General features: G+C 34.2%; 1 protein-coding gene and 1 pseudogene across 1 annotated transcript in view; both read right to left on the bottom strand.

The window, feature by feature from the left end:
• The window catches only part of ADGRL4 (adhesion G protein-coupled receptor L4), a 153668-nt gene extending 149921 nt beyond the window's left edge, over positions 1-3747 (bottom strand). Inside the window, exon 1 of the mRNA XM_032155506.2 lies at positions 3680-3747. The gene's annotated coding sequence lies outside the window, so the exon portion shown is untranslated. The remainder of the gene's footprint in view (positions 1-3679) is intronic.
• Positions 3748-5736: 1989 nt separating this feature from the next.
• Positions 5737-17791, bottom strand: LOC116467986 (phosphoserine aminotransferase-like; annotated as a pseudogene).
• Between the last annotated feature and the right edge of the window lie 3577 nt (positions 17792-21368).

Below are 21368 nucleotides of genomic sequence, written 5' to 3'. Positions count from 1 at the left end.
GTTTCACTGTGTTAGCCAGGATGGTCTCGATCTCCTGACCTTGTGATTCGCTCACCTCGGCCTCCCAAAATGCTAGGATTACAGATGTGAGCCACCACGCCCAGCTGAGGATAATTTTCAAGCTAGAAACAGAGTACATGATCAAGGGAAATCATAGACTCAAACAAAGAAGAGACTCTAAGATATGGTAAAGGGCTTTATATAAGTTAGGGAATACTTGATAATTGGGCTGCTTCAAGACTCAAAAATCATGCAGCTGTGCAATCATGACTGCTAATATGTGGAGGGCAAGTATAAATTCTTTGCCAGCAAGGCATGTTAAGTCAACATTTAAAAAATTACTACAATGTTAGACTGGTAGATTAGTTAGATTAGTTTAGATGTGTATGTTACTATGGAATGACAATACTTTTGTGTTCAAGATGTAGAAGTCAATGCAGGCTAGATAATAATCAGGTTAGGTGGGATTTTAGGAGAATAACTAATTCAAAACAGTGTTGACTGATAGGTAAAATTAACCTGGCATGTGGACTGTAATGATTGGCCATTGGGCACTGCAATTAACTATTTCTTGGAATATATTTCCATCTATTACTTAGAGATCTGGTTCAATATTGCCATTTTGTCTTCCCAAAATTCAGTTTTCTATTAGGTTTTCTGTTTATTAAACAAATGTATTTTTTAATGTTGATATGTATAATTCTAAACATCCTGTCCAGTTGGTTTTGTTATTGAAGCAGTATGTGCCACCTAAATCTTTGCCTCCCTTTTGACTTAATCTCAGAAGACAGAGTTAGAACCTTGAGACCTGTGCTTACTGTTACTAAATGTTTCTATGCTGTAAATGCGTTGTCACTCATGAGGACTTTAATTTGGCAATAAATTTACCACCCCGCATAAGAGCAAACAAAATATGCTCTATTTGTTTGAGTGTAATTACATTTTTCTTCCTATAAAATATGTTTTTTCCCACTTTTTCCAGTAAATAATATTATTTTATTTTAGTAAACTTTCTAATCTGGTAGTTATATTTTACATATTTTAATTAACGACTGAAGACTTAAAATTTGGACATAGACTTTAAGAAGAGATGAGTTATGTTAAGATAATTCTAAGGTCTATCCAAACTCTTAGACTTCTAAGATGTAGCCAAACTCATATTTCTAAGATGTATCGAAACCCTTGGAAGTCTAAGAGTTTTCAACAAAACCAAGAATTTCACTCTGAAAATACTATGCCTGGCATTGCAAACTTTTCTTACAATGCTGACATATATTTCTTTTAGAGATGTTTGTATGAATGTTTTACTAACATACACTATGTTAGGGGAAAAGTCAACAGCTGTATTAGTAATACTAAACTCACATTGATGTTCCATTTCCTATACTACTTTGCTATTTGCAGCACAGAATCAAAACTACATAATGCATAGTAAGGAAAGACAAGTAAAATATTTTAAAACAAATAACAACTGAAAAAACTCAGTAAAACTTTTGCTACCCAATGATTTAAATTTAAAGTCAACATTGTCACTGTTGATTAAATTTGAATCCCTAACTAAACTATATGTTGTTTCTGAAATGTTTTTAATGTGCAAAAGTATACAGGTACAAATTCATTATTACTTCATCTTAGATTACTTTACCAGATTTCAAATACACTCTATTTTACGTAGTGTTGATATTTTTTCAAACATGAACTAGATATCCATCTGCTATTGCAAAATGGTGATCAATCAACATAGTACCTCAATGTTAGTCTATTTTATATTACATATCTTTTGCTGTATGAGCTTCTATTTTAGGTGGCTGATCCAAATTAATATGGTTCCTCTACACAATGGCATTTATTTTGGTGATAAGATTCGAAATGTAAATTTGCAATAAAAGAAGAAAATAGAAAGCTGGTTTTAATGAATATTTTACACAAGACTAATTAACAGAATCCCCTGCAGGAATTTGGAAGTAATAAGAAATTGACTGAAGATAAATTAAAAATTAATAAAGGAGTCTCCAAACAACTTTGTTTATGAACATTTAACAGTTGCTTTCTTAGTTATAAATATTTCAAGCTGCTTTGTTATTCAGTATGTATTATTCTTGTAGTGTTCATAATTTTAGAGGTGATCAGACAAAAAGAGTAACACACAAAACAAAATGTCTTTAAAATGTTAAAAACTCACCTTGTGAAAACTTGCTAATGTAAAAATAATGGCTTAATATTCATGTTTTTTGTCTAACAGTATATGCAAAACAGGTTCTTATATCCATATAAGGATCAAAAGCCCTTAAAAGGAGCGAAAGAAAACTCAGCAGTTTGATTTCTATGAACAATGTGAATACTTTTAGAGGAAGCTTCTGAGCAGAAGATAATGCTGGTCTTTGTCAAACATTTTGAAAATTAGTTTAAGTGATACAAATTCACTTTTGCATGTAAATTGGTGAGAACATTACCCCAAAAGGATACTCTCAAAACATCTTTCTTCAAGCACATTAGGTCTTAATTTATTCAGGTAGCTGAATATTTATGGGCAATTTCCCTCAATGTTTGCAGACAAAAGGCATAAGTTGAAGAACTTTAGCTGCAATTTGTCAAGAAAAAAATTTTAACTTCAATTTCTTCCCAAAGTTAAAATGGAAGAATCAAACAGTTTGAATGGCATTTATTCTCTGTACTTATCATGTCTGAATAAAAACACCACCAAATGACTTTCAATTATACTCTGCACCTGGCAAGTGAAATACATTTGGCAAGTGTGCTACATAAAAATAATTTAAAATGTAATTTTCAAATACATAGAAAGTATTAATTTTATTCATAGGGACATATATTTTGTAAATTTGAATTAATATCTACAAATAACAGTTACAAATATTTGGTAATAAGAAACAGCTCTTAAAGTTACCTCGAGTATACCACACATTTCTTATAATATTAAAATCTCTTAATATTTAAAACTTAGCAGATGTTTCAGAAATGTTTCATAGGGAAATAATAAACCTAAGAGTGCTGTAATACTGAAAGAATTTCAAAAGAAAATGAAAGTTAGATTCTCAAAGTTAGATATATCAATATTCTTTAATCTTCTCCCAAATGTGAAATGCTGTAATAAGAAACTTTTAATGTTCTTAATATACTATATACCTTTTAACAAGAAAGAAATATTTCCCATGTAACCTACAAATTTTATAACCAAATTTAATTGTACATGTTCTGATATAAACTGTCCTCATTACTATTTCAATTCTACTATCAATCTGTCTGCAAGATAAATATTCCACTGTCCTTCAAAAGATCCTCCATAGCTTAAAAAGAGCCCACTATATATTGGTGATAAGAATCAGAATCACTAATTCCTCATGAATTTCTTACTTTAATTTGGATTTTCTATAGTACAGTGAATTTTTTTCTTAAAGATAAAGAAGCAGAAAGACTTAAGTCAGCATGACATTGTAATTCAGGTGAGTAGACTGCATTCTATTAGAAAAAAGGAAATGGAAATATTCAAAGAACAGAAAGAGAAACCAAGAGAAAGAGAAAGTGATATGAGAGAGGGAGGGGAAGAGGAAGGAATACGAGCCTTTAACTAACAGTAGTTAGATGTTGTGTGTTACATGCAAAGTACATTGGAAATAATTCTTTAAGACTACATAATAATTCTTTGCTTAGTCTTTCTTACCTTTTAGCCACAGCAGAATGTAGCATTAGGAGACACTGTGCTTTCCCTGGTTACCATCTCCTCTACCCACTCGTCCTCCTCCCCTCCTCCCCACTCTCTCTTTCTTTTTCTCTCACTCTCTCTCCCTCCCTCTTTTTTCTCTCCCTCATTCTTCTTTTCTATTCTCTTGCATATTTCTTGAATCCAGAGAAATATAATTTGCAAATAAAACTCCAGAAAAATTTGTATTTTGGAGCTAGCAAGTGATAATTATAGACTCTGTATTCTTAGTAATATTGCCATTCTAAATTCTTCTCAGCCTTTTAACAAATGCAAAGACAGCCGGGTGCAGTGGCTCACGCCTGTAATCCCAGCAATTTGGGAGGCCGAGGTGGGCAGATCACGAGGTCAGGAGATAGAGACCATCCTGGCTAACACGGTGAGATCCCGTCTCTACTAAAAATACAAAAAAATTAGCCTGGCGTGGTGGCGGGCGCCTGTAGTCGCAGCTACTCAGGAGGCTGAGGCAGGAGAATGGTGTGAACCTGGCAGGTGGAGCTTGCAGTGAGCCGAGATCACGCCACTGCACTCCAGCCTGGGCGACAGAGCGAGACTCTGTCTAAAAAAAAAAAAAAAAAATGCAAAGACATTTTATTGTATTTTTTGCTTTTGTCATATGCAAGAAAAAGATCAGCTTTTTTTAAACTATCAGCAAATCATGCATAAAATTTCTATCAGCACCAAGTAAAATTTACCTTCAAGAATCTAAATGGCTGCAATGAGCCATTTGATACCAAAACTGAGTTAAGATATTCATTTTGATTTTTAAAAGTAAATTTATAAAAATATCCTTACTTACTATTAGCTATACTATCAGGCATTCCTATTTCATTATTTATGGGGACATTTTTAATAATGAAATAAACTCCTTAGTCTTCATTAGTAGGTACATAATGTAATCTAAAGTAGAAAAACTCAGAACTCTGTAACTGCAACTTTATTTTTCATTGCGATCATTTCCATCTTATTCCATCCTAGGTGATTCTTATTTTTTTTTTTTTAAATGTTTTAGGACTTTAACGTTCTTCACGTATTCAACATAAAATACTGACAACAGATAAACAAGAGGGGAAAGACCTTTCAGCAAAGTATCACTCTCATCGTCAAACATTACAAAGAAAACAGTCAAGAGAACAAAGGATAAGGTAATTTAACAGAAATGTTTAGCTTAATGGCATAATTGAAAAACAACCAACCAATCAACTTTCTCTTCTACCTGTGGAAAGAACGGTAAAAATGAGTCAAGAACTTCTAGATGTTTTTCATAAAACAGCTTAAAAAGAGGAAGAGGAAGACTGGGGAGGGGGTGCAACTGTTGCTAATGGAATGCTATAATGCACAAGGTCAAGGATTTAATAAATTCTAAAAGTGTCTACATGTATCAATGATAACCATATTATTAGAAATATAAAAGTATAGAAATATAAAGTATATGGTATTAAAAACAGACCTTGCTAATACAAACATATATAAAGTATGACACTTCTCTTGTAATAACAGTATAATGATCGATCTACAGTTTGCCCTTTGCCTGGTACTCTTAAACCACTCCTCCAATGGTCAATGTTGACCTTGAATCAACAGCCTCTGAACACAGGAGACCCCAACAGATGTTTAGATTCAGCACCTAGAGGGCCCCACCTACCCTCTATGCTGTGTGTTCCCATGACTCCAGAAATAATTAATTGCAACTTGCATTATTAAGTCCACAGGCAAGTTGGAAATCTAACTAGAAAAAGTAGCAGCAAAGGCAAAACAAGCGGGAATTTGTTAGTAAAGCAACTAGAAGATTTCTTAAAATGCTTCCAGTTCAAGCCAGAATTAAGGTGAACATTAGGTCCCACCAGCTTTACAGAGCTGTAGATGTTTTGCTGTTGTTCTTTCAAAAAAGAAGAATCTACAATAAACATGTTCATTTGAGGAAAATACTGTGTTTGTTAACTTTTTGTAGCCATACCCAAGTTACTTTAAACTTTGTATGTTGTTCAAGAACAGAGTATATCCTGGTTAGGATGTGTTCATAGCTGATGCATCTCCAAAAAATTTTTCATGAAGGCAGCCAGCTTCTGAACATCTTCAATAGTGACAGCATTATACAGAGAGGCCTGGATGCCTCCCACAGACCTATACCCTTTCAAGGGCAACATATTAAGTTCAAGAGCTTTATCAAAAAGTCTTTTTTCTAAAGCATCATCTCCTTTGGCATTGCCAATGCAGAATGGAATATTAATCTTGCTTCTATTTTGGGGCTCCACTGGACATATGTAGAATCCTTGAGAATTATCAATAATCTCATAAATCATTTGAGATTTGATGGAGCTAAGCTTCTCCATGGCTGCAGCACCTCCATTGTTTTTAATCCACTCCAGGACCAAGTCCATGATTTAGATGCTGAAACATGGAGGGGTGTTGTACAAGGAGCTGTTTCCAGCCTGTACCTGGTATTCTAGGACCGAGGGGCACTCTCAGAGGGCAAACCCCAGCAGGTCATCACAGACAAGCACCACGGTGACCCCAGCAAAGCCAACATTCGTCTGGGCACCAGCAAAAATCACACCAAACGGACATCCACTGGCTTGGACAGGAAGTTTGAGGACATGTCACAAACCAGTACTGCTCCCTTGACATCGGGTGTAAAGTCAAACTCCACACCATGCACCATCTCATTTGTGCAGTGATACACGTAGGAGGCATCCAGGTTGAGGTTCCAGGTGCTTGGATCTGGAATTTTTGTATAACTCCCAAGTTTAGGGTGAATGATATTTATAGTCCCAAACTTCTTGGCTGCTTCTGCGGCCTTAGCTGACCAAGCTCCTATCACCACATAGTTTGCACGTCTTCCTGCTTTCAAGCCAATCAGGTTTAAGGGGACAGCACCGAACTGGCCGGACCCACTTCCTTGCACAAAAATCACCTTATAGTTGTCTGGAACGGCTAGGAATTCCCACACAAGATTCTCTGTATTGTTAATAATCTTGGCAACATCTGATGGCCTGTGACTCATTTCAAGAACACTAATGCCAACTCCTTTGTAGTCTAATAATTCCTTTTTTTTTTTTTTTATCTCTAACAACACTGAGTGAGGCAGCTTGGCGGGACCAGGCCCGAAGTTGACCACCTGCCTCGGGGTGTCCACGGTAGGGCGGCGAGGGCGGCAAGTCAGCCAAGGAGGACTGAACACGTGAACGGCTAGCGTTCCTGTCTAGGTAATTCTTACAGATAAGTGGGTAAGTGAGTGGAAAACACAGACTTACAATGATTTGCCTGGTCTTCTAAGCAGACAACAAAGAAACAAATATATAAATTTAATTAAAATCTAATTTATTTTAAAACTTACAGGTAACTCTGATTCTACACTGACCCAAGGTCTATTGAATGCTCTGTAGCTGTAAACTCTTCATCCTTTGAAGTCTTTCAGGGAATCAGTATAACAGTGGGCAAGTTGTTTCTTTCTGGGTATTTAAATGACACCCTATTGTCCTGAAAAAAAAATTAATGATCCTTTTCAGTTGCCCATCTTTTAGGTACCGTAGTAAAAAAAAAAAAAATGATCTAAACACAAGCTTAAGGGTCAGGCAACTTGGAGTGTAGTTTTAACACCATTTTAAAGCCAATTTTGTGATTCTGAGTAATGTGGCAAAGCAATAGTTTTCAGTTCCTCAATTCTGTTGCTGGGAAAGAAATTGCTGGATAATTTAAAATAATATGTATCAATAATTATTACTTCATAATGGGAATATAATAATTACATCTATTTTCTATGATTTTTCTGTAAAGAAACTACCAGAGAATTCATGGTGAACCAATGGAAATTACTCTGTCTTTATTCTGTGGAAATTTTCTTTCCAAGTAGTGAGAATCAGTAAATGGCACTGGGTGCTCAATTTAAGTCTCGAGCAAACTGAAAAACAGTCAAACAGCTAACAGATTTCCTTTGCATTAAAAAATATAAAAGACCAGAGAATTCAAAAGTAACCGTTTCCTAGACGGCCTACTTTCAGAAAGCATGAAATTTAATGTTAGGTGCTAGAAATCCAGCAACTTTCTTATTCTACCTATAGGTGATTATATTATAAAAGTGCTACTAACATCCCCAGTTACACTTGTTTAACATAGCATCTTTCTAAAAGTACTTGAACAATACGCAACATTTGAGAAAGCCACCACACAAATTCTATCCACAATGAAGGAACTCATACAGAGCCTTGGCCCTCTGAAAGCAACCAGAAATGAAGCCAAACGATCATATGCAACATACACCACAGTCATACCCTCAAGGAAAAAAAGAATGAAGCTTTAAAAGTCTCCTACAAATGACAGCAAATTCAAAAATAAGAAGCAACAGCTCTTTCACATGAAAAGGAAACAGTGCAAGATCTCCTGCAGTACAAAAAGAGTGTTTTGACACCTTCAAAGGATCACGGTAGCTCTCTAGCAATAGATGCTAACAGGAATGAAAATTCTGAAATAACAGACAAAGAATTCAAAATATGGGTTGCAAGGAAAGTCAATGAGATACAAGAGGAAGTTGAAAACCAATACAAGAAAACCAGAAAAATTATTCAAGATATGAGAGATGAGATGGCTATACATTATATAGCAATTTTTATATATGTATAGATATATACATATATATATCCATATATATATAAAATGGCTATAAATATGTATGGAGATATATATATATATATATATATATATATATAATAGAAGTGTGGAATTTAAAAAGTCACTAAAAGAATTGCAAAACACAATAGAAAGTTTTAAAAATAGACTAGACCAATCAGAAGAAAAAAATTCAGAGCTTGGAAACTGGTCTTTCAAATTAACAGTCAGAGGAAAAAAAAGTTTTTTGAAAGAACAAAGCCTTTGAGAAATATGGGATTATATAAAGCAACCAAATCTATGACTTATAGGCATTCTTGAGAAAGAAGCAAAAAACAAAAAACAAAAAGAAAACAAAACAAAAACTTGGAAAACGTATTTGAGAGAATAATTTCGTATTTTTTTAACATGGTTACAAAGGTAAAAATCTGGATACAGGAAATTTAGAGAACACCTGCTAGATACTACACAAGATGAACATCACCAAAGCATATTCATAGTCATCAAGCTATCCAAGGTCAATGCTAAAGAAAAGATCTTTAAGACAGCTACGGAAGGTCAAATCTCCTATAAAGGAAATTCCATCAGACTAACAGTAGACTTCTCAGCAGAAACCTTACAAACCAGTTTATATGCTGCTAAACTGAGTTTTATAAATGAAGGAGAAACAGCCTTTCCCAGACAAGCTAGAGGATAGATGCTAGAAAATTTGTCACCACTAGACTGAACCTACAAGAAATGTTCAAAGGAGTTCTGAACATGAAAACAAAGGGATAATACTTGCTACCATAAAAGAACATGTAAGTACAAATTTACCAACCCTACAAAGCAATTAAATAAGTTACACTAAAAAGTAACTAGCTAAAAACATGATGACACAAGGAAAGCCTTACATATAACATACAAATATTAATTTTGAGCATAACTGACCTAAATTCTCCACTTATACAGATTGACAAACTAAATTTAAAAAATGAGACCAAACCATTTGCTGCCTTCAGGAGATGCACCTAATGTGTACTGACACCCAGAGGTTCAAAGTAAAGGGGTGGAGAAAGATAGATCACACAAATGAAAAACAAAAAAGAGCAGAGGTTGCCATTCTTGTAATAGATAAAACAGACTTTAAACCCACAACAATAAACAGAACAACACACACACACACACACACACACACACACACACACACACACACACACACACAGAAGGATGTTATATGATGACATAGGGTTCACTTCAACAAGAAGATTAAATCAAAATCACACAAGTACATGGAAACTAAACAACTTGCTCCTGAATTACTTTGAGGCAATCAAAGAAATTAAGGTAGAAATCAAAAAATTATTTCAAATGAACATAGAAACACAACATATAAAATCCTGTGGCACACAGCAAAAGCATTGTTAAGAGGATAGTTCATAGTGCCAAATGCCTGAACAAAAAGATAGAAATATCTTAAATTAATAAGATATTTCTTATTAATTTAGGAACTAGAAAGGAACTAGAAAAACAAGAGTAAACAAAATACTAAGCTAGCAGAAGAAAAGAAATAAAAAAGATCAGAGTGGAATTAAATTAAATTGATTTTAAAAATTATAAAACTATCAATGAAGGCTCAACAAAACAAAAAGGTTGGTTCTTTGAAAGGTTAAACAAAATAAATAGAATGCTAGTTAGATAATCCAAGGAAAAAAGAGAAATAATCAAATAAGTACAACAGAAATGACAAATGTGTCATGGCAATTGATATTGCAAAAATATAAAAGATTCTCAGAGACTGCTACGAACACCTCTATGTATACAAACTAGAAAACCTAGAGGAAATTTATAAATAATCGAAAGCATAACTCCCAAGATTGAATCAGGAAGAAATTGAAGTCTTGTGCAACCAATAATGATTTATAAAATCAAATCAATAATGAAAAATCTACCAACCAAAAAAAGTTGAGGATCAGATGGATTCTGTGCTGAATTCTATCAGACATGTAAAGAAGAGCTGGTACCAATCTTACTGAAAGTATTCCAGGAAATCAGGGAGTAGGGATTCCTTTCTAACTCACTCTACAAAACTAGTACCATCCTGTTACCAAAATTTGGCAAGTATACAAGAAAAAAAGAAAACTACAGGTTAATATCCCTGAGGAATATAGACACAAATATCCTCAAGAAAATACTAGCAAACTGAATCCAAGAGCACAGAAAAAAAGACAATTCGTCGTGATCAAGTAGGTTTCTTCCCAGAAATACAGGAATGGTTCAACATCTGCAAGTCAATAAATGTGATTCACCACATAAACAAAATTAAAAACTAAAATCATATCATCTCAATGGATGCAGGAAAAATATTCGATAAAATCCAGTAGCCCTTCATAATAAGAACTCTCAAGTAACTAGGCATTGTAGGAACATACTGTAAGACAAACTTGCAGCCAACATCAAACTGAGTGGTGAAACATTGAAAGCATTCCTCAGAACTCGAGCAAGCCAAGGATGTCTACTCTCACCACTCCTATTTAACCATAGTACTGGAAGTCTTAGCCAGAAAAAATCTGATAAAGAAAAGAAGTAAAAGACACCCAAACTGAAAAAGAGGAAATAAAAGTGTCTCTGTTTGCTGACAACATGATCTTATATCTAAAAGACCCTAAAGTTTTCTTCAAAAGACTCCTCGACCTGACAAATAACTTTAGTAAAGTTTCAGGATACAAAATTAATGCATGACAATCAGGTGCCTTTCTGTATACCAACAATACTTAAGGTAAAAACCAAATCAAGAACTCAACCCTATTTGCAATAACCACACACACAAAACATAAAATACCTAGGAATACATTTTACCAAGGAAGTGAAAACCATTACAAGGAGAACAACAAAACTCTGATCAAATAAATTGTAGATGGCACAAACAAATAGAAAAATAACCCATGTTCATGGATTGGAAGAAGTAATATTGTTAAAATGAGTATAGAGCCCAAAACAATGTACAGATATAATGCAATTCCTATCAAATTACCAATGTCATTTTCACACAATTATAAAAACAATTCTAAAATTCGTATGAAACCAAAGGAAAGCCTAAGTGGCAAAGCAATCCTAAGCAAAAAGAATGAAGCCAGAGGCATCACATTACTTGACTTCAAACTATATGACAATGCTATAGTAACAAAAACAGCATGATATTGGTACAAAAGAAGACACATAGATCAATGGAACAGAATAGAGAACTCAGACATAAAGCCACACACCTATAACCAACCGATTGTTGGCAAAGTTTACAAAAGTAAACAATGGGAAATGGGTACCCTATTCAATAAATGACATTGGGAAAGCTGGCTAGCTAATATGAAGTCAAACTGGACCCCTACCTCTCACCATATACAAATATTAACTCAAGATAGACTGAAGACATAAATATAAGATATGAAACTATGCAATTTCTAGAAGAAAATCTAATAAGAACTCTTCTAGATATTTGCCTAGGCAAAGAATTTATGACTAAGGCTAAAGGCAAATGCAACAATAAAAATGGACAAATGAGACCTAATTAAACTAAACTTTTGCACATAAAAAAATAGTCAACAGAGTAAACAGCCAACCTACAGAATGGGAGAAAAAAATGCAAACTGTGCATCTGACAAAGACTAACATCCAGAATCTATGAGGGACTTAAACAAGTCAACAAAAACCAAACAAATAACCCTATTAAGAAGTGGGCAAACAGACACTTCTCAAAATAAGACATACAAGAGGACAACAAATATTAAAAAGTGCTCAACATAACTAAGCATTAGAGAAATGCAGATTAAAATCACAATGAGATTCTATTTCAGACCAGTCAGATTGGCTATTATTAAAAAGTCAAAAAATAACAAATATTGGCAAGGATGTGGAGAAAAGGGAAGATTTTATATACTGTTGGTAGGAATGTAAAGTAGTTCAACCTTTATAGAAAACAGTATGGAGATTTCACAGAGAAATAAATACAGAAATACCATTCAACCCAGCAATCCCACTATTCAATATCTATCCAAAAGAAAAGAAATTGTTTCATCAAAGAGACACCTGCACTTGTATGTTTATCACAACACAATTCACAATAGCAAAATCATGGAATCAACCTAAGGGTCTATTAGTGGTTGATTGGAAAAAGAAATGCAGTATATGTATACCATGGAATACTATGCAGGCATAAAAATGAATGAAATTCTGTCTTTTGCAGCAACATATATGGAGTTTGAGACCATCATCCTAAATGAAATAAGTCAGAAACAGAAAATGAAATACTGCATGTTCTCACTTTACAAGTGAAAGCTAAACAATGGGTACACATAGACATAGAGATGGAAATAATAGACACTGGGAATCCCAAAAGGGGATACAGTGGTAGGGGGTAAAGGTTGAAAAACTACTTATTGGGTACTGTGTTTACTGTTTGGTTAATGGGTCCATGGGAAGCCCAAACCTCAGCATTACTCAATGTATTAACATAAAAAACCTGCACATGTACTCTCTGAATCAAAATAAAATAAAATAAGTAGCCTAGTCCTCTTAATTTAAATAGACTTCCATTTATAAAATAATTTAGATATTAAATTATGAGACTTTATAAAGCCAACAATAATAATCCTTCATTCATTTATAACATTATAGAGCTTGATTAAACTAATGACTTTCTTAGTCTTCAAAATATTTATATATGTCATATCTGGCTGAGTTTTTAGCATGTGGTATTTGTTCAAAAAATGTTGCTTCCTATATTTCTGTTGTTGGTAGAGGAGGTTGAAAGAGGGAATAGAAGCGTGTAGAGAAATTAGCTTTATGGAAAATAATGTGTTCCACTTTGAATATTAGCATTCTTTCAAATCAAAACAAGGTAACGACTGATTAAATATTTGCAATCCCTGATTCTATGCAACATTCTTTAGAATAATAAATAATCATTATACAATTACTTGAAAATAGTGAAGACATTTTCTGTGACAATTTAAGACAGAAAATATTTGTTTAATAAGTTTGGAATACATAAGGCAAAGTTGCTATTTAAACTTCGATTAACCCAATATTCCTTTACTATGAAAATATTTACGAAGCATACACTATGTGCCAGAGAGTTTTCTAGATTCTAGGGGTATAGAAACAAACAAGAGAGATAGGGCTTCTTATCTTCTAGAGCTCACCTTTTAGTAAGAGGACATTAAATACATAAACATATAAACAAAATAACAAGATAAGGTCAGCAAATACAAAAAAAGATGTTTATGAAAATTTGACAAATGCTGCTGGATGCCTATTCATTATCCATCTTTTATTGCTAATAGAATATCGCTATTGTTCAATGTGGCAAAAAAACTATTTTTAAGTGTTCTTTTTGGCAATGTGATGCAGTTCTGAACAATAAAATGTAAGAAGACTTGAAATTTCTGGGAGAGTTTCATTCCTTTCACAGGTATATCCCCTTCTTTTCTGTTTACTTCCTCCTGACTAGAATGTGGAAGTGATGTCTGATGCTGGGTGGCCACACTGTGATTATGAGAAAAAGACAGGACAAGGACCTTGAGTTAACTTTACCAATTGCCTACATATCTCTTAGGAGTGAGAAAAATAAAATTATAACTAATTTAAGCTACTCTTCGATGAACATTTCAGACAAATGGGAATCCTACTTTCTACAGAAAATGATGGTGTATGACTAATATACTGGATAGTTAGGAAAGGCTTTACTGGTAGTTTAACATGACAAGAAGTGATCATGACCATAAAAAAAATACTATATAGGAAAAAACATTCTAGACAGACAGAAGACCTAATATGAGACCATGTGTCAGTCATGAGCTTTACCAATGTGGCAAAATTGTCACGAATTATGGAGAAGTTACCTGTGATTATAAGTAGGTGGGTTGATGACACTGCCCAGTAAGTGTATCAATGGTGACTGGGTTTTTGAAGGAGGTGGGTAAAGCAATAATATGGAGAGGGATAGTAAGTGAGAAAAAGAATGGTTACTTCTTTGGAGAAATATTGCTTAGTGTGGGTAACCAGGCCACAGACCAGATGAACTCAGCCTGCAGAACAACTTAGTTTGCTAGCCCTGACCACCTGCATATATAATACATATTACCAATTACTCTACTACTGGCAAATTGGTAATGTATTTCTTTTAATGTGAGTAGGCAGGGGGTATTTGACATATTCTCTTTCTTCAAATACAGAGTCAAATATATCATTTTCTATTTGAAAGTGGCCTATATACTAGAAATTTTATTTTCAAAAGGACACTATATTTATGTTTATTTATGAATACAAACAAATCTAATATCTAAGATCTGAAGATGAGATATCTGAAATTTCAAAAAACATGAAAATCTAAATGAAAATGAAAAACCCACACATAAGTGAAACTCTATTGATACTGTTTTGTTAATGATTGATGTAATATTATATTTAAGCTATTACAAATTATACTTCTGTTACTGTACTCTTATTGAACTGAGCCTATATTCTTTAGATTCAAATAAACATAAATCCTGAGAAAAATAGGTATTAGGTAATGGAAACAACATACAATTTGATGTTAAGAAATTCTAGATTTGGTGGTGTGGAAGAAATAGCATGCTAATGCTAAGAGAGTTCATGAATTACAGCAGTTAGCATGATCTTAATGAAATTTTGGAGCAATTAAACAAAATATAATCATTGATGATACCTAAATTTTAAAACAACAAATCCTTGTATGTTTTCCATTAACATTTGCAAAACTTCCAACTTTGTTGAATACCAAGCCTTATAATTATTCATTCACCATAATTATTAGTTGGTATTTAAGTTAAAATAAATTTTTCTTGCAAATTTAAACGTTATATGTTATTGTTTTACTTTTAATATGAAAAGCTACTCTTTTCCCATTTCCTGAAGTAAAGCTTTACCAAGTGATTTATACCCTTTACCAAGTGATTTATAAATGCAATTTGTTTTTAAATAAAAGTACAGTGGTACAATGATAGAAATTCTTATAACTCAAAGCTTTTAATTAAAACCTAAAATATGTGTGTCACTGTTAAAGAAATTAAAATTTCCAGAGCCTTAATAAGAAAAACTATTTGTTAAGGGGTCCTGAAGCAATTGTGCTTTTGAAGATAAGGCCTGAAACAACTTGGTTCTGGCATTTGTTTTTACTCTACTTAGCATTTCAGTTCTGTGTTCACAGAAATTTTCTCTATTCTTTGTGTGGGAAAGCACCTAGGGTGTATCTGCCTGGAAGGGAGGAACTTTTGCAAAAACCTAGGAAACTAAAAAGGGGTCAAATAGAAATGTGGAGAGTTGCCCCCAAAACCTCCAAAAAGACATGAGTTTTTTGTTGTTGTTGTTGTTTTAAAGAATCCTAAGGGATTTATCTTTGGGGGGATTCATGCATTAAACTGTAGTATAAGAGGAATGATTTTGTATGGACCCATCAGGGGTGTAGTGTAACCAGCAGTACTAACAGGGGCTTTATAGTGCAATAACCTGCCAGGAGTGGATGAACAGCTGGCGAACAGTTTGATTCACAGATACTTCCATGTTGGTAGAAGGCCTGTGGTGAAATCTGTGGATGTTTTACAAATAAGAAATCCATTGCCATTCCAGCTGTGCATCCTCAAGCTGCAGATAATAGTGAAGGGTTCTTATGCCAAATGCCCCCAGAACTAAAATGAAATTGCTTGTATAACACACAGCCCTTACTGGATAATAACTCTTCATCTGTCAATATTTGAAGCCAAGGTTTTTATTTAACATCACAGTGAACGGGTAAACTACTTGAGATGCAAACAGGAACCCTTCATTACACTTACATGTCTGCCTTACCTTCCTTATTTATCAGGTTCAGTTCTCAATATACATATGCAGAGAGCCCCACTAATCCTGAGACTCATCCCTTAGCAATTTGTTAAGGCTTAGGGCCTCAGTATAGATTTTCTTCACTGAATAAAGCTGTGTGGAAATGTAGACTACGCCAGTTAAATGAGTCCAGCAAGACATAACCAAGCAGTACGAAACCATTATGATGTTGAGGATCTGGTGGTAATTCTGAATTATTCATTAACCTTCATCCTTTTACTCAGCTGATATGTGGTGTCATCTGATGTTACTTTTATTGCAAACTGGAAAATTGTTCCAAAATACAATTCTTGCTTCTTTTTTTTTTTTTTTTTGACAGAATCTCGCTGTGTCACCTGGCTGGAGTGCAGTGGCATGATCTTGGCTCACTGCAACCTCCACCTCCCAGATTCAGAGGATTCTCCTGCCTTAGCCTCCTGAGTAGCTGGGACTACAGGTGCGTGCCACCACACCCAGCTAATTTTGTACTTTTAGTAGAGACGGGGTTTCACCATGTTGGCCAGGATGGTCTCGATCTCTTGACCTCATGATCCGCCCGCCTTGGCCTCCCAAAGTGCTGGGGTTACAGGTGTGAGCTACTGCGCCTGGCCAAGTCTTATTTTTTGTTGTTGTTGTTGTTTTATTTTGTTTTTTAAAAAATCCTTTCCTCATATATATGCTAAATTTTAAAAAATATGCTCAGTCCATAATATAAAATTTAAGGATATTTCATTTTTATTTATCATTTAGAAATTTTGGGTGATTTATTCCATATGAAGCCATAAAAAGGGAGGAGTTGGAGATCCGGGCACTTTGAGTTGAGTCAGTGACTTGTAAAGCAAAAGTCATCTGCAAAAATACTGTTAATTTTAAAAGGCTTGTAAACCATGCTAATGTTTGTATTCATTCTCATAAACAATATCAAAACGTGACAAAATTATATGTGATGATAGTTTTTAAAGGTAATGAATAATTTTAGTATCATATTCTATTGTTTTCTACAATTGAACTGCAAAAAATTTATTTCTTTTTGAAACATTTATTACTTTAGCTTTACCCATGTACTCACAGGTGCATTAATCAATGGATGTTATTACTTGTATCCAGGAAGGCAATTTGATCATTTAAGGGTGACTTATTTTACTTGGGGTTAATTTGTAGGCAGCGCTAGAGCTCTGGGGCTTTAAGAAGTTAGTGAAGGCAACAAAATGAAAATTAACAGCTTTTGCCCTGTATGGCTATATTACATGGCAGAAATTGTACAAAGTAGCAATAAAAGTTCACTGCAAACCATAAGATGGACTTAGCTTGGGGAGTGTCATTGGGCTTTGGGTGTCATTTTCACCACTGGAGGCTATTTTTATGTAAACAGATCACAGGAAGTCTGTAAATCCAAAACACATGAGTAAAATAATCTTCTGGAAGCAATTGTGTATGATTGCCTATGTCTAAAAAATAATGATGCACTGTCATTTTAAAATGCAAGTGCTTTGCAGACTCCAAGATAAGTGTGTGTGTGCATATGCGCATATATATATATGCGCATATGCACACAGAAATTTGTGTCTCACTTCCACTCTGAGAAGTAAATGGTTCACCTTCCATTATTCCCATTTTACGGTTGAGGATATGTGGTCCACAAAAGTTAAATGGCTATTAAATGATGAGGTTAGTTAGTTCTGGCAAAATCACCGATGGACTCACGAGAGTTAGTTGTACCTTCTCGGGCATAGAAATAGGAAGCCTAACATAGAGGCCATTGAAATTATTCAAAATACTATAGAATTAATCAGAACTTGAGCAAAGACTGTACTGCCAAAGACAAAAAATAGTGAAGAGTTAGAAAGGACAAGCTTTGGTGGCTGATTGGGCAAGAGTGAAATTAAAAATGAAAATGACTCAGAATTTTAAGTCGACACCGATAATAAGAATGTGCAATTTTTTAAGGTTAACTTTTACTTTGAGATGAATTCAGACTTAAAAAAGAGTTGTAAACATAGTATAGAGTTTCCATATTCCCTTTACCTAGGTTGTACTAATTAACATCTTACATAACTATAGTGCAGTTATCAAAACTAAGAAGTCTATATTGTTGTGATACTATTAAATTTATAGTGAACTATAAATTTCACACAGAAATGTAGATGAGATATTCAATTTCACTTATTTGAATAAGTAGCTTTCCATCTCCCATTTTATTTCTGCTTGCATTATAAAACACCATTGCTCACTAGACTCTAGACATGAGACATTAGTGTAGCCAAGATAGAATAACAGAGACCAGGTTTATTCTCCTGCCAGAAAGAACCAAAAACTGAGCAAAAACCCAATACTTTTCAAGACACTAGATATCAAGCAATGGAGGGAGTTGAGTTGATCTTCCACCATAATTTCCCACTCACAAAAACCAATTCCGGTATTGCCAGATGCAACAGGCATTATCTTCTTGAAAGACTCCATCATCTTCCTGGAAGATTCCATTATCTTCCTGGAAGATCCAGGTAGTATAGCTATTCCTTCACCACATAGGGTAAGTTGGGTTTTGTGGTCAGCTGAGCCTCCACTCTTCCCCCAACAGCAATGAGACTTAATAAATAAAGCAGTGCAAGTATGGCTGGTCACCACTAGAATTCATTCCTCCCTCTCCTTGTCAGTTAGGGGATGAATCCTCACCCCAACTGGTATCAATAAAACTAAACAAAGAGTTAAAAATAAGTGCTAGTATGCACTTTAATTTCTTCCATCTCTAACTTCACTGATATCCAGTTGGGAACAGAATTTCCATATCCACTAGGCAGAAGTGAGAATAAATACAGTGGTTTGAAGTAGAGTTAGCCACACCCCTGTTTCTGAACATAGCTCCCTAACGCCCCAGCATGGCTTGCAGGTTTAATGGATTGCTAAGCATCCATCCAGGAAGTAGAAAGTAGACTTGGAGACAAGTCTAGTTAACACTCTGTTTCTACCAGGTCCTTTTTCTTTGGTGTCAGTGGGACCAAATAGGCAACCAAGCTTCTGCCTACCCTGGACCTGCAGCAAAAAACCAATATGGGTTTGAGTTCTTCACTTCCATCCTCTACGAAGCAACAGAGCCATTGGCAAGCTGATCTTACACCTCCACTCAGAAGTGAGGTGTTGTGATACTTTTAAAGGGAAGGTGTCAGCAGGTCAAGAGGGAAGCTAACTGCCATCCCAGCTGTCTGCAATGAAGCAGCATGAGTCAGTACCTCGTGATTGCAGGAAAGTGTCTATAAGGTATATTAGGAAGGTGAATATACACACCTAAATGTCCTTAGAGTTACAGCTAAACAGAGGACTGCTTTCTAAAAAATGGTTAAATAGGGTTGAGAGTATCATGTTATAATATCATATAGGTTCAGAGTGCAATTTAAAAATCACTTCTAATTCTAAGAACCAGAAAAACATAGTGTGAGAATATGTAATCAACGGATGCCAACATCGAGATGAATCATATGTTGATATTATCTGACAAGATATTGAAACAGCTTCAATAAGCAATTACAAATTCTTTTTATACAAGTGAAAAAATTAAAAATCTGCAAATAAATAGGAGTTAGAAGTAGATGGAAATTATAGAACTAAAAGATCTAATAAGTGAAAAAAATTACAGAATGGGCCGAATATTAAAATGGAGATGAAAGGACATAAAAACCAATGAACTGGAGAATAGATGAAGATAATTTACGCAATGTGGAAAACAAACCAAAAAAAAGTACTTAAAATGATCTGTTGGACAATCCCAAATGGCTAAATTGATATCACTGCAGTCACAAAAGAAGAGTGCTTGAAGTATTTGAAAAGTATTTTAAGCAATAATGGCTGAAAACTTCCCTAATTTGCAGAGAGGCATAAACCTGCGGTTTCAAAAAGCTGAGCCAATTCCAAATAGGATAAACAAACACATCCATGTAAATACACGTCATAATTAAATTCCTGAAAACTAAGAGCAAAAAAAAATATTGAAAGCAGCCATAGAGAAACAACACAGTAATTATGTACTAACATTGATTTGAATTACAGCATATTTCTCATTCGAAATCATGAAGACCAAAAGCAAATAACCTATTTTATTAAATACTGAGAGAAGTGAACAATGATGCATTTTATATCCAGCAAAAATATCACTCAGAATTAATGAGAAATAAATACATTCTCAGACAAAGAAAAATTAACAGAATCCTTTGCCAGCAAATTTATCCTCAACAAGTGGCTAAAGGAAGTTCTCTAAGCAGAAAACAAACAGAAACAGAAGAAAGCTCGAAACTTCTAAAATGGAAAAAGAATATCAAAATTCATAAAAATAAACTAAATAATAGATGATCTTCCTTTTCATGAGTTTCTTAAATCATAATTGATGGTTGAAGCAAAAATTGCAATACCATTTGATGTGATGCCCTATGTATGTGGAAGAAATACTTAAGACAACTCTTTTTTTCAAAAGTGGAGAGGGTAAAGAAACACAAATGAGACTAAAATTTCTATACTTCACTCACTCAAAATGCTAAAACATTGATAAATAATAGAGTACAACAAATTATGTTTGTATATTGTAATACCTAAAGCAACCACTAAAACAAACTACCTATAAAATGGCATAACGAGGTACTATAAATAAAACAAGATATAATCCTAGAAAATGTTCAGCCTTCCCACAGGAGTCTAAGAAAAAAGAAACAGAAGAACAAGAAACGAAAGAAGCACACAGAAAACAATAGATTGCCAGTAGATGTGACTTGAAAAAGGTAACGGAAGAGACCCTTGTGGTGATAGAATTGTTTTTCATCTTGACTGTATCAATGTCACTATTCTGGTTGTGATATTATTCTATCATTTTTCAAGATGTTACCATTGAGGAAAAATGGGCAAAGGGCACATGGGATCTCTCTTTATTATAGCTGCATGTGAATTTGTAGTTATTTCAAAGTAAAAAGTTAAATTAAAAATATACAACCACAGTGCGATACTACTACATCCCTATTAGATTGTTTAAAATGAAAAAGACTGATCCTACCAACTGCTGGCAATGATTTGGAGTAACTGGAATTCTCATACTGCTGATGAGAATGTAAAATTATGCAACCACTTTGGAAGTAGTATGTTCATTTCCTAAAAATATTTACCCATACACCTGCCACATGATGTAGCCATTCCATACCCAGATGTTTGTCAA

This window comes from Hylobates moloch, unplaced genomic scaffold (assembly GCF_009828535.3).
Source record: "Hylobates moloch isolate HMO894 unplaced genomic scaffold, HMol_V3 SCAFFOLD_5, whole genome shotgun sequence".
In the NCBI taxonomy this organism is placed as follows: Eukaryota; Metazoa; Chordata; class Mammalia; order Primates; family Hylobatidae; genus Hylobates; species Hylobates moloch.
The sequence above is the reverse complement of the archived record's forward strand: the minus strand, read 5'-3'. Positions and strand labels throughout refer to the sequence as shown.